The following is a 14,232-nucleotide window of genomic DNA, read 5'->3' as shown; positions in this document are numbered from 1 at the left end:
TGAAAAGAATCCATAATTATAAAAAATATTTCATTCTGGGGGGGGAAGGAATTTAAAAATTACGGAAAAAAAACACAAAAAGTTATAATTATTTAATGTACAGTGTGCAAAATAAAAAACGAACCACCCTGAATAACTTAGGATCTAATGATCGGATCTTCACGTTTTAGGACTCGATTTTAATGTTTTGAGGGGGAGATCTCAGATGTGGTAATTAATTTGCGCAGACGATATTTTAAGTTACGAAATCAGACACAAAAGCGTATTATCTCTGAATATACACATCTTTTATTCGATGGATTCGGATTTCTGACTCCCAAAATATAGGGGGTAGCCACAATCTGGGAAATATGGTCCCAATAGTTTGGTCAGGAGAGTGCTCCAAAGTTTGAACCCCTTAATGTTAATTTTGATTTTTGCGTATTTCGCTATATCTCGAGAACTTTTTAACAGAATTCCAAACTTTTTGCACACAATTACAAAATTTGTTATCCAAAGATAAATCAAAATAACTTTTAAAAATATTTATTATTTTTTATTATTTTATTATTTATTATTTATTATTATTTATTTTATTTATTATTTATTATTAATGGTCGAAAAATTTTGAATTGTGAGGTATACAATTTTTTGCATAATTTTAAAGAATGTCATTTTAGATGGCAAAATACAAAATTTTAGCAAAATAGGTTAAATAAATAGTTCATAGGAAATTAAATTTCAAAAATTTCAGATATTTAAAACTTGATTTCTCAGGAACTATTCGATCAATTTTGCTCCAAATTTTGTATTTTGCCTTGTAAAATTATAATCTTTAAGATAATGTAAAATACTGTGCACTTAACAATTCAAAATTTTTTCGACCAATATTAAATAAAATAATAAAAAATAATAAATATTTACTAAAAGTTATATTTTGCATGGAACTATCTTTGGATAAACGAATTTTACAATTGCGTAAAAAAATTTCAATTCTGTTAAAAAGCTCTCGAGATATAACGAAATACGCAAAAAGCAACCCCATATTATGAGGGTCAGAAATCCGAATCGGTTTATTCAGTTATAAAGTACGCTTTTATGTTTCGTAACTTAAATTATCGTCAGCACATATTGATCAGCATATTTGAAGTCACCCCCTCGAGTCATTAAGATAGAGTCCTAGATCGGATCATTAGATCAAAAATTATTCAGGTTGATCCGTTTTTTTTTTCGTTTTTTTTTCTCGCACAGTGCATTAATATAAAATAAATAATTAATATACACATAAAAATATTACTGAAGTGATATAAAATTTAATACTTGTAATGCTATGAGATTTCACTTGAGTTCTACTTAGTCATAAACTGTCATTACGTACACTTACTTGGACCTTCATGTTCTTGATTGTATTGTTTTTAAATATTAAATCGATACAAATTTAAAAGCTTCATACAGATCACAGAACTAACAGGTCAAAAGATGAACATTATTTTCAGAATAACGAAATTATATAATATTTAAAATTAGTCACATTTTCGAGCATGTGGATTTATCGTCATTTTTCGAAAATTCCTTCTGTTTATGTGGATTTCTACTCAAATGACTTACATGTTCTGCATCTATTGGAATCCCAAAATAGCTTAAACGTCCACGAATGATTCAGTGAAGGTAAAACTATAAATTTTCTCACAGCATGTTTTTAGAAGTTAAGAAGCTAACCCTTATGAAAAAATGGAGGTATAAATGAGGTATAAACGAGGTATATTTTAAAGGTATAAAGGAGGTTGTTGTTTAAATACGTCGTAAAGGTTGAAAAGGGTGCAAATGAATACCTAAAAATCAACCTCAAATATACCTTAAATATACCTCCAGATGTATATATGTTTCAGCCTGAAGTATATTTTTTTACACTTGTGGAAGTATTTATTCAACAACCTAAGGTGTGTCATTTTACACTTCAGGTTATTATAAATCAACCTCAGGTGTATTTTGTTCGACATCAGGTAATTGTTTTTCAACCTCAGGTATATATTTTTATGCTTGTAGAGGTATATATTTATCAACCTGTGGTGTGTCGTTTTACACTTCTGGTTGTTATAAATCAACCTCAAATGTATTTTGTTCTACCTCAGATAATTATTCTTCAACCTCAGGTATACAATTTTATGCATGTAGAGGTATATATTTTTCAACCTAAGGTGGGCCATTTTACACTTCTGGTTGTTATAAATCAACCTGAAGTGTATTTTCAACAATTGGAAAAATTAGAGCCATGTGTTCCATGTTCTACCTTAAGTTATTATTTCGTAACCTCAAGTATATATTTTTGTATTTTTAGAAGTATTAATTTATCAACCAAAGATATTTTTTTTTAGCACTTACGAAGGTGAGGTGTTATACGGACCACCTAGTTTATTAATTTTTAGACTCACTATATAAAAAATATAATATATATATAAAGATATTATATATATTATATGAAGAATAATGTACATTACATTTTTTTCACTAGTAGAGATCATTTATCAACCTGAAATTTTTAATATTAAACCTTCGGCAGTAATTGCTTCTTTTGTTAAGCTATAAAAGAAAGTTTCAAATGCATAATTCTTCTATAATTTTAATAGATTGATTTAAATCATCTTAAAATAACACTTATCCAAATTCTACAGTTAGTAAAAATTATTTATGGGAACTCATACTCGTATTTTTAGAAGATAGTTGTCTAAGGTGCTTGAATTTTTAAAGCTATAAAACTACAAATTTAAATAATTAGTCAGCTGAAATTCAAAGTACTTTTATTTAAAACTAAAATTTCACTTTTTTTACAAACCAACAAAATTATTTTAAATACTGTTTCCGTCTACATGTTGAAACTTGTAATTATTGGAACCTAAAAGGAAAAAAAATATAAATTAGTAAGAAAGTCATATTTACAATAATAGTGGCAGGTCTTAAAATATTAGAAAGTATTTTTTTTATCATTTAAATTAACTGGATGAAATTAATTTTCCTTTTCAGATAAATATCTTCTGCCATTTCTATTCAATCCTCGTAGCTAAAAAGCATGACATGTATCACAGCCACAAAATAAAATACACTGAAGACAGTATTACCATTAACAACATTTACAGAAATTCAAATATACAGGGTGTTTATAAAGTCTCGGACCCATTTTGATGTTTAATAACTCATAAAATAATAAAGATAGATTAAAATTAATAACATAAATGGTTAGATAGACTCAAAAACTTTCATGAACCTTGTCAATGAACTTCCACGTGTGCCCCCTTCGTCGCACGGAGAATATCAAGTCGATAGTCAATTTCACGCCAGGTAGCGGCAAGCATGTCGGCATCCACAGAGGCTATTGCGGTTGTAATTCTGGCTTTTAGGCCATCAATGTTCGACACGATCCTCCTGTAAACATTGTCCTTTATAAATCCCCAAAGAAAAAAGTCCAGCGGCGTTATATCAGGTGATCTGGGTGGCCAAGGAATTGGACCTCCTCGCCCAATCCATCTTCCTGTAAAATGGTCATTCAAAGAACTACGAACGATGATACCCCAATGAGGTGGTGCACCATCTTGTTGCAAAAAGACATGTGGCTGAAGCTCTTCTAGTTGTGGAAATACGAAGTTTTCCAACATGTCTAAGTATACGACTGATGAGATTGTCTTTTCTGTAAAAAAGAAAGCTACCTCTCGTGAAATTGACTATCGACTTGATATTCTCCGTGCGACGAAGGGGGCACACGTGGAAGTTCATTGACAAGGGTCATGAAACTTTTTGAGTCTATCTAACCATTAATGTTATTAATTTTAATCTATCTTTATTATTTTATGAGTTATTAAACATCAAAATGGGTCCGGGACTTTATAAACACCCTGTATAATTCCAATCTTATTATGCAATTTTAACACTTTTTATTTTTCTATACATCTGTAACATTATGGTACTTGTAAGTTTAATAATTAGATTTCCTTCCCTTTCTTTTTTAAAAATCTTTAAACTCAATAAACCTAGTCTATATTTTTCAACTTTTTGTCAGACTTCATGAAACTAGCAGCTTTTTTTTAAATTTTTGACGCTGATTCTGAAAAGGACTTATGTTATTGTCAATCACATCAGAGTTTCTTAAAAAATAGTTATTTTAATAATTTTTAATCAATGTAATCAAGAATCTACAATCGTTTAATAAATTAAAATTTTAAAGTTATGTACCAATTTTTATTCTTTTTTTACACTCAATCGAATAGAACAAATTACAAGCTGATAAGGAGCATTTATTTTAAAGTTGTGAGTAATTTTATGTGAGGAAAATGTCTAAGAGAGAATGATTTGAAATAATACTTTTAAAATAAGTTGAGTATAATATCTCCTATATAACTTATAATACCGAGCAGAATAAAACTAATAGTTAGTTGTTACAAACACTTGTTTAAATATAAATACACATCCCATAGGATGAAACTCAAAATAATGCATATTACTTTCAACAATAAATGTTTTTATTTGCAATTGATTTTATTCAATTCAGGATTAAAATTGCATACTATACTGACTTATTTCTAAAATATTTAAGATTTCCGAAATTCGCACATTTTTGAAGTAGTGAACCATAAACAGCTGCATGAAAAAGCTCATAACCTTGAAACAAATTGTCATATAAACTTGAAATCGGATTTAATTTCATTCTGCCCAATATTCTAATAAGTAATAACAATCTGCTTAGTAAATAATTAACGTGGGTAAAATGCGAGAAAATAACATGTAGTGAAAATAGCAGTTTTGTGATCAAACATGAAGAAGTGAGCTAGTACAGTTACTAGTTTTCAATTATCAAATATCTAGCAAACTATTGTTATCAACAATTACATAAATTCTGTAGTTTATTAGGAGAGATTACTTTTTCTTTTAGGTATAAATTCAGAACTATATCCTAGGGGAAGGCTGAGCAGTAGCTTGCTTGTCTCTTCTTCTGCGCCGCCGCGCATGTGCTATTTACAGCCTAGGCCATCTCAGTAATATCAGGGAACTGTGGATAAGCTCTGTATATATATATATATATATAAACTTTGTATATATATAAACAATAATATAAACTTTGCAACAAATATCCAAACGATAAGCATACAGCTATAGTAGAATTTCAAAGCAAAATTGCTATTTTAAAAATCTTTCAATTTTCAATGATTTATTTATAAGAGAAATTGTGAACATTTTTCTCAATTAATCAGCGTGCATACTGCTACGTTAAAACATATACATTTAAGCAAAATAAAAAGAATAGTTCTATTTGACTGAACTACAAACAATAAAATATACTGTGCATAACCTGCTGTAACGATTCACCAGTAATGTTACCCAAAACAGTGACGAGAAATATTTCGGTTATTCTCTCTTATTGCTAAGCCTACAACGATAGCCTCTAAGAATATCCTCCAACTTAAATTATTTAAGATCAGGACGCGTCGTTAAAACAAAAATAATAAAATTTAAGTTTCAAAATTGAAGCATATTTGATTAAAAGTGATAAAACTAAATTAATAAATGTCAAGCACACTTACCGAATTTCGAATAGACTTTCGATTGTCAACACACACGCCATTTGCCGGCTCGCATGGAACTCTGGGAAGTGAGTTAGTTAATATGAAGTGTACTTTAAGCAACCTTAAAACAAGCTTAGGTATAAATAAAATGACTTCAACACCTCAATAAATACCTCACTCTCTTTAGTTGAAATAAGGTATATTTTTTTATACCTCATAAATACCTCAATATCGTTAGTAGAAAAAAGGTATATTTTTTATACCTCGTAATTACCTCACTCTCGTTAGTTGAAATAAGGTTGATTTTTTTATACCTCATAAATACCTCTTTTGTTACAAGTGTAAGAGAAACAACCTCGTATAGCTTAAAAATCCTCTTATCAGTCTGGATGATTTGAAGTGAATTTAAAACAACCTCAAAATTAGCTTAGGTATAAATAACATGACTTCATATACCTCAATAAATACCTTTTTATCGTTAGTTGAAATAAGGTAAAAATTTTTATACCTCAAAAATACCTCTTTTGTTACAAGTGTAAGAAATAAACCTGGTATACCTTAAAAATCTCCTTATCAGTCTGGTTGATTTGAAGTGAATTTTAAACAACCTCAAAACAAGCTGAAGTATATATAAATCAATCTCGTACACCTTAATTACAACCTTTACGAGGTATAATTTTTATTGCTGTTTTCTCTGCAACCCTAAATATACCTCAAAACAACCTTAATACTTCAAAAATACCTCAAATCAACCTTAAATTTTCATTAGGGAAGGTTCACATATGTGGAGAGAGGTATTGAAGTGGCAGGTTTTTGAACACAGCTGGTCCTCAAGAGATTTTCTTCGGAGCGAACTGCCGATATACGAATAATTTCTTTGACACTTCAATAGGAGATTCAAATTATCTATTAAAACGAATGGCCAGTGCATTGGTTTTACACAAGAAGTTAGTACAGTAGAAGATCAAATAAAATGCTTGTATGACAAAGCATTTAACCTTAGACAATCAAACTGCAGAACAGTTTAACTTATCGCTAATCGTAAATGTGGAAATAAGAAATTTCAAGTAATAAACTTTAGTGTTTTAGTCTTTTGCAGATTCGTCTCCATTATGGAAGTGAAAAGAAGTCAAGAAATAATCAGTTAATCAATGTGACATAAGACATCGTGTTCTATAAAAGAACGAACAATTTTTTGCATGCATGTATGAACAGCCCGCCCTTCTTTTTAGTCTTTGGGCGATGGCTTGATATCCGACATAGGATTAAGATTGTAGATGATGATGATGATTCTGTATATATTTATTCAACATTGCGATTTTTAGATTTAAGTTAAACGTTTAAAGTATTAATAAATGTTGTGTTTAAAGTATTAATAAATGTTGTGTTTAAAGTATTAATAAATGTTGTGTTCCAGTTTACTTGAGTTTTCATAATTTTAGCGCCAATACACTCGTCAACAATATAGATTCAGAAGAAATTCTATCTGGGAGTTGAAATATTTATTTAAATAGCAGGAAGAAACCAAGTTTTGAATATGGAAGGAAATTTAGAATCAACGAATTAAGCTTTTTCCAAACTTGGAGCATTCAACTACGATAGTTGGAAGTGTGACATGAGAGTAGCTCTGATGGATCGTGGAAGTTGGGAATTCGTCGATGGAGCTGAACCTCCATCACCACCTTTAGCCCCTGCCCCAGAATCAGTTAAACAGAATTTCGAAATAAGGAAAGCTAGAGCTTATTCTACAATATATTGTTGTCTTCTTTTACTTTCTATCGCTGTTTGCTCTTCGATGTGGTGATGAGTCAAGTTAAGAATGATTTCAACAATAAAACAATAAATTTAATTAAGAAATACTACTTCAGCAGCCGAGTGCATTGCTGCTTCCTAATCGTTTCATATTAAAAAATCCCTCTGTTACATTTGTAAACAGACACAGTAGTTGTGGTGCTGCTCCACCTGCTGGACAACTCACTATTAAGGGGAAATGTTAACATTCGGGCATCCTGATGATACAATTGCCCTCAATTGACACTAACTTAAAAAAAAAGATACATACATCAATTATTACATAATAGATATAGACAATTAACATTTTTTTTCATACTTAATACACATTTATATATTTTTTTTTTTTTTGAAATATGAATGAATAAAAATTTTAAAGTTCTATTACAGTTCTTTTTTTTGTCTTGCTTAATAGTTCTGTTTCTTTTTTTTTTTTTTTGGTCCAAAATGAATACTAAAGTTCTTTTCTTAGAAGTAAATAAAAAAAACAAAATTTCATATTACAGGTTTCCAATTTATAAGTTACCTAAGACATCATCATCGTGTACTGGTGGTCGCCATGCCTTTAGTTGACTCACGTGGGACGTTGTTGCGTAGTACCTATTTTCCACTTTTTCTTCTATTTGGGTCACTCTGTACGTATCGTTGGGGAGGACTTCAGTCACAAGTAGAGGACCTCTGAGTCTTTGTTGGTTCTCCTGTTGCTTTTGCTGGACGTCGGACAACCACTATTTCTCCCGGGTCAAAAGTCATGGTTCGACACTTTTTCTTATCGTAGTATTCCTTCATTTTACGTTGCTTCTTTTCAATCTCTCTGGTTGCTTCTTCTTGAAGTTCCTTGGGATCAGTCCATTTGTCTGCACTCACGTCGGCAAGTTTTCGAAGGATACCATCAGTGAATCTTGGAGAATATCCATGCAAGATTTCAAAAGGCGTTTTATCAGTAGTTTTATTGACGGTGTTGTTTAAATTTCTTTCAGTTTCTTTGATTCGTAAATCCCAATCTTTTTGACGTGGATCACTCATCGATGTTGTTATTGTGGATAGAATTGTTCTATTAGCCCGTTCTACCATTTCATTACCCATGGGATGTTGGGTAGAATTCAATGTGTGATTTATTCCATTGTCGTGACAGTATTGTTCAAACTGATGTGACGTATAGCATGAACCTCTGTCACTAATAATCCGATCAGGCAGTCCAAAATCCTGAACGAAATTCTCCAGAGCTTTTAAAACGTGTTGAGAAGACGTGCTTTTGACTGGAGAAAATCTGGCAAATCTTGTAAAATTATCTATGATAACGAGCAAATCTTGATTTCCTCTAGAACTCTTCACAAATGGGCCTAAATGGTCCATGTGTATGATTGAGAATGGTCTTTTTCCTGGCTTAATTGGATGTAAATGTCCCTGTTGCTTTCCTCCAGGAATTTTATTCACTAGACATTCAAAACACATGGATATGTGTTTCCTTAAACAACGCTTCATGTAGGGAAACCAATAAAGTTCTTTGATTTTGTTGACAGTCCTGTCAAGAGAAAATGTCCCATCAAATCATAAAATTTAACAGCGGTACTTTTTCTCATACTTTTTGGGATCACGTAGAGTAGTTTTTCTTTTCCTTTGTCTAGTATTCTTCGGTATAATCGATTTCTCTTGAAAGCATAATTACTTATTTTCTGTCTTTCTTCTGCAGATCTTTCTCCTTCATCTTTCTTAAAAATGTCTATTAATGTCTTCAACTCCTTGTCAGTATGTAGGATAATTAAAATTTGCTCATCTTCGCTCAGTGTTAGATATACTTCAAATTTTTTCTCGATAAGGCTTGTCATGGTGTCTTCTGGGTCAGAGATGGGAGCTCTGCTCAAAGCATCTACTTGGTTTATTTTAATGCCTGGTTTGTGGCGAACTTCAAAATTGTACTCTTGTACTAGAATTCTCCATTGTACGATTTGGGGATTACTTGACTTTTTGGCATTCATGTAGATTAATGCTTGACAATCTGTCACAACTGTAAAATTGATACCTAACAAAAACTGTCTGAGTCTTTCTAGATTCCAAACTATGGCCATCAACTCCAATTTACTTGAATGGTAATTCCTTTCAGGTTTGGTAGTCTTCTTGCTGACACAGTAAACTAGGTGCCACTTACCATCGCTTCCCAACTGAAGTAACATTCCTGCGATGCCGTCTGCACTTGCATCAGTATGAACTTCGGTTTTAGCTTCGGGATTGTGAAGTGCCAAAATTGGTTGTCGTGCCAGTTCATTTTTCAATATTTCGAAAGATTTCCTTTTCTTTTCGTCCCACTTAAATTCTTCATTCTTTTTAGTTAATTCGGTTAAGGGTTTAGCTTTTATGGCGTAATTCTGAATAAACCTTCTAAAAAAACTTGTTAAACCAAGAAAACGTCTAACCTCATGCACATTTTTAGGTTCGGGAAACTTGGAAATTAACTCAACCTTTCTGGAGCCCGGTTTTATCCCATCTTTATTGACAATAAATCCCGGAATTTCAACTTCATTTTTTGCGAACTCACACTTGGATAATTTTAAAGTCAAATTTACTTCCCGTAATGCCTCAAATACCTTAATTAATGTATTTAGCATTTCTTCCCACGTTTTAGCATGAACAAGAATGTCGTCAAGATAGCATAAAACATCCTTGTTACATAAACATCCTGACACGCGATACATTAAACGTTGAAGTTCTGCTGGAGCATTGGTAAGACCAAATATCATTCTTTCAAATTGTCCGGTTTCATCTGGAGTGATAAACGCGGTTTTTAATTTCGCTTCTTCGGTTAATTGAAGCTGTAAATAACCGTGAGCCAAATCTAAAATTTAAAACAGACTACAATCGTGTAGTTGTTCCAATAAGTCATCGATTTTCGGAAGGGGAAATTTATCTTTTATCGTTTGATTATTTAATTTTCTGTAATCAATAACTAACCGATTTTCACCTGTCTTCTTACGCACTAAAAGTACAGGGCTCGAATATGGTGAACGCTTTTCTGTTACAATACCGTTTTCTTTCCATTCATTTACGATTTCTTTAATTGCTTTTCTTTCGATTGCATTCGTTTTATATGGTTTCATGCATACGGGCTTTGATCCCTCAATTTCCTTAATATCCATTTTTATTAAATTTGTACAACCTAACTCCGAAATGTTTAATGCGAAACAGTCTCTAAATTTATTCAAAAGCTTAACGATATCCTGTCGTTGCTGTTCCGTTAAATTTTCATTAAATTTTATTCTAAAGTTATGGGTTTTTGTTCTACATCTACTGGATTAACTCTAAAACATTCTAATGATGGATTATCCTCAAGAGAATTAAAATTACTTACATTTAGCACTTCGTTCACTAAATCCGCCTTACCAAAGTTTTGATTTCTCTTTAACGTTATTTCTTTATTTCCGATATTAATGAATGGTACAATCGTCTTACCCTCCTTTACTTCTAGAAAGGAATCAAAATTACTTTCATTTCCTTGAATCAAAATTAACCCATTATTTACTTGTTCAGCTTTTGCCATTACAAAATTCACGCTGTTGTTTATTATTTTCGTAGTTGCTTGCGTTTTCAACTTAACACAAGGCATTTCTTCGATACAATCTAATGTAATGAATGGGTAATCTTTTTCATAACCGATATGCAAGGTATCGCCGACTCTAGCGTATGCGACGTGTGGTAAATCCAAAATGTCCTCCCGACAATTAGGTCAACGTTTTGTGCTGCGTCCGAGACGATTAAAACAGAAATATCTTTTCTCAATACATCCTCAATTTTAATATCTAATATCACTGCTCCCATGCTCTGCGAAGCAGGGTTTGTTTTGTCTCCGAAGCCATAAAGATCCTTTTTACACGGCGTTATTCGCTCCCACACCCCCACATGCTTAGCCGCAGATTCTTTCAATAAACAAGAAGAGACGCTGGTGTCAAGAATACAGCTGACGATGTGTTTATTAATTGAAGCACTTCTCAAATATTTATCGGGGCAGGCAATATATTCAGGGTCACTCACACTTAAATTAACTTCCTTTTTACTCTTATTAACGCAGTTTTTTCTGCTATGCCCTTTTAATCCACATAAATTACAGGGATACGGACAATCTTTTAAGATATGCCTAAAATAATTGCAAGAAAAACACTTAGGTTCACCTTTTTCATTGCAAATGGAAGAATTAAACGATTTATTGCTGTCACATTTAGACGAACTCTCCTTTTCAAAAGATTTTCGGCTCATCGCATTTCTGTTTTCAAATTTATTATCGTATCTATTTGAGTTGCGGAAGTTTGATACTCGCGAATAATTTCTGTAATCATCATATTGACCTACAGATTTAGTACTTTTTTCACTATTTATTTAAAATCCGGAACGCACACAATCGTATTCGTCTAATTTATTGGCTAACTCATTCACGTTTACGTAATTAGGCCATGAATCAATAAAATGTTCTCGCATTAAACCTGGGACGCGTTTTTTCAATTGGTCCGTTATTATTAGTTCTTTTAATGAATCTAAATCATTTATTTTTAACCCTGACAACCATTCATTAAAAAAGTTACGTATTTCGAAAACATAATCTGACCATGTACTTTTTGAATCTTTAACGTGACTAACAAACTTTTGACGAAATTTTTCTGGACTTAACTTAAAACGTTTTAGCAATAATTTCTTAACGAATGCGTAATTACTAGCCTCTTTCTCAGATTCTCTCGCAATTAATTGAGTTATTTCGAGGGGTAACAATCCTAATAGGTGAAAAACATAATCACCTTCTTCTAGCCCTACTCGTTTTGCCTGTCTCTCAAATAATATTAAAAATGACGAAATCTCGGATTCCTTTATATCGAATTTTTGCATTAGATTTCGCAAATCAATAGTCTTTATATTTGATTCTGGCACCGTAGTATTACTTTCATTTGACGTTTGGCATACAATTTTATTTTCGTTTTGCAATTGCAGTTTTTGCAACTCAAAATTTCTCTGTTTCTCACGGTCTTCGATTTCCTTAAGCTTAAGTCGTTCCTCTATCTCGCGTTGTTTTGTACGTTCTTGTACTTCCTATTCTCTTACTTTTTCTCGTTCTTGCAATTCTAATTGTTTTAATTTTTCTTTACTTTCATTTTCTTCGCGTTGGATTCTTTCTTCAATTATCTTTCTAAAATTTGTTTAACGAATGTTTCCTCATAATCTTTACTTTTTGTGATAATATTCTTAATTTCTATTACCACTGCATTGGGTGGTACAGTTTCACCTATTTCTCTAGCCAGTTCAATCAAATCATTTTTTCTACCTTTTCCCAGAAAAGACATTTTGATAGTTTATAGAAATACGTTAAACTTTCTTAAAATACTTTTTACTTTCTTAAAATATTTTTTACTTTCTTAAAATACTTTTTACTTTCTTTAATTCATAATACTTGACTCATGCATAATTTTAAAATCAAAAAAGACATACCTTGAGTTTACGTTAGGTTTATGACGCGGTTTTCTATCCCGCTTCTGACTTTGTTGTCTTCTTTTACTTTCTATCGCTGTTTGCTCTTCGATGTGGCGATGAGTCAAGTTAAGAATGATTTCAACAATAAAACAATAAATTTAATTAAGAAATAAAAGAAAACAAACTACTTCAGCAGCCGAGTACATTGCTGCTTCCTAACCGTTTCATATTAAAAAAATCTCTCTCCTACATTTGTAAACAGACACAGTAGTTGTGGCGCTGCGCCACCTGCTGGACAACTCACTATTAAGGGGAAATGTTAACAATATCAAGGTGTTGAACGTCAATTTTTGAAATTGATTCAGTCTACAACAGATGGAAAGAAAGCTTGGGACATTCTAGAAGAAAATTTTGAACCTAAATCATGAGCTAGAATTGCTGGCCTGGTTGATGAATTTTACGAATTGAAATTTCAGCCAAATGTAGAGGTGATAGGAATATTCTGTCAACGAGTTCGAGATAAAAGTGTACAGATTAAAGAAGCTGGGTTCGAGATCCCCGAACTATTAGTGTGTTTCCAGATAATAAGAAAACTTCCGGAGGAATATGACAATTTAGTACAGATCCTATATCGGTTAAAGGATTCGGAATTTACAATAAATAGTCCCGCAGTGGACTGATCGTTAAGACACGGTTTTCAGCAGATCACCGAAGTCAAGCATCGCTCTCTGCGGTCAGTGTGCGGGTGGGTGACCACTTGGATTAGTCTGCGTAGGGACCGAGGGTGTGCGGTATTGGTCCTCGTTAAACTGTTCTACCGTAAAGTGCTCGACTTCGTGTGCAGGTCGTCGGGCTACCGAAGCGGGGGTGCCTTCCCCTCTGCAGAGGATCAAAATTGTGATGGCATGTCGTCGGATCATCCTCAGCGATGTTTCCCAGACCGTTGCCAATAACCCATTGTGCAGCTCTAGTGCGACGTAAATTAACTACAACAACTACAACTACAACTACAACAACTACAATAAATAATATTGAGAGTCAATTGATCAGCGAATCCGGCAGAATCCAACTAAAAGCTCGAGAGAGTGGGTTCGATTCAGTTACAAATGCTTACTTAGCTACAACAGACATGAAATCATCAAGAGAAAGGAATTTATCGAAGAACAAAGACATTCCACTGTCTGGACTGGAGAAATACACAAGAAACTGGATACAGACGAAACTTGCAGAACAAAGGATATCGACTTAAAAGTATGGGGCCGTGTTTCAGTTGCAATAAACAAGGTCATTATTCAAGAGACTGCAGAGCAAGCAAAATTGCAAATAAGATGCAAGATCGTCAAAGTGAGAAGCAAACTCCCGCTACTGGTCTTTTCTATACGTATATTGAAATTAACGAAGAAGTTGCTGAGGTCGACAGCACGGAACTGGATTTAGAACCCTTATGAAAAAATCGAGGTAT

General features: G+C 32.5%; 1 long non-coding RNA gene across 2 annotated transcripts; it reads right to left on the bottom strand.

Moving 5' to 3' along the window:
* Positions 1–2,760: 2,760 nt before the first annotated feature.
* LOC122271417 (uncharacterized) lies at positions 2,761–5,840 on the bottom strand. 2 transcript variants are annotated; one of them, XR_011638342.1, is made up of 3 exons: positions 5,550–5,840; positions 3,242–5,030; positions 2,761–2,872 (listed from the first exon to the last, which is right to left on the bottom strand). It is a non-coding gene; the product is annotated as an uncharacterized lncRNA (long non-coding RNA). The 2 variants fall into 2 exon arrangements; XR_006226359.2 differs by having other exon boundaries at positions 4,889–5,030; positions 5,550–5,795.
* Between the last annotated feature and the right edge of the window lie 8,392 nt (positions 5,841–14,232).

The sequence above is a fragment of the Parasteatoda tepidariorum genome, chromosome X2, assembly GCF_043381705.1.
Source record: "Parasteatoda tepidariorum isolate YZ-2023 chromosome X2, CAS_Ptep_4.0, whole genome shotgun sequence".
Classification (NCBI taxonomy): domain Eukaryota; kingdom Metazoa; phylum Arthropoda; class Arachnida; order Araneae; family Theridiidae; genus Parasteatoda; species Parasteatoda tepidariorum.
This window is presented reverse-complemented; position numbering and strand designations above follow the sequence as displayed.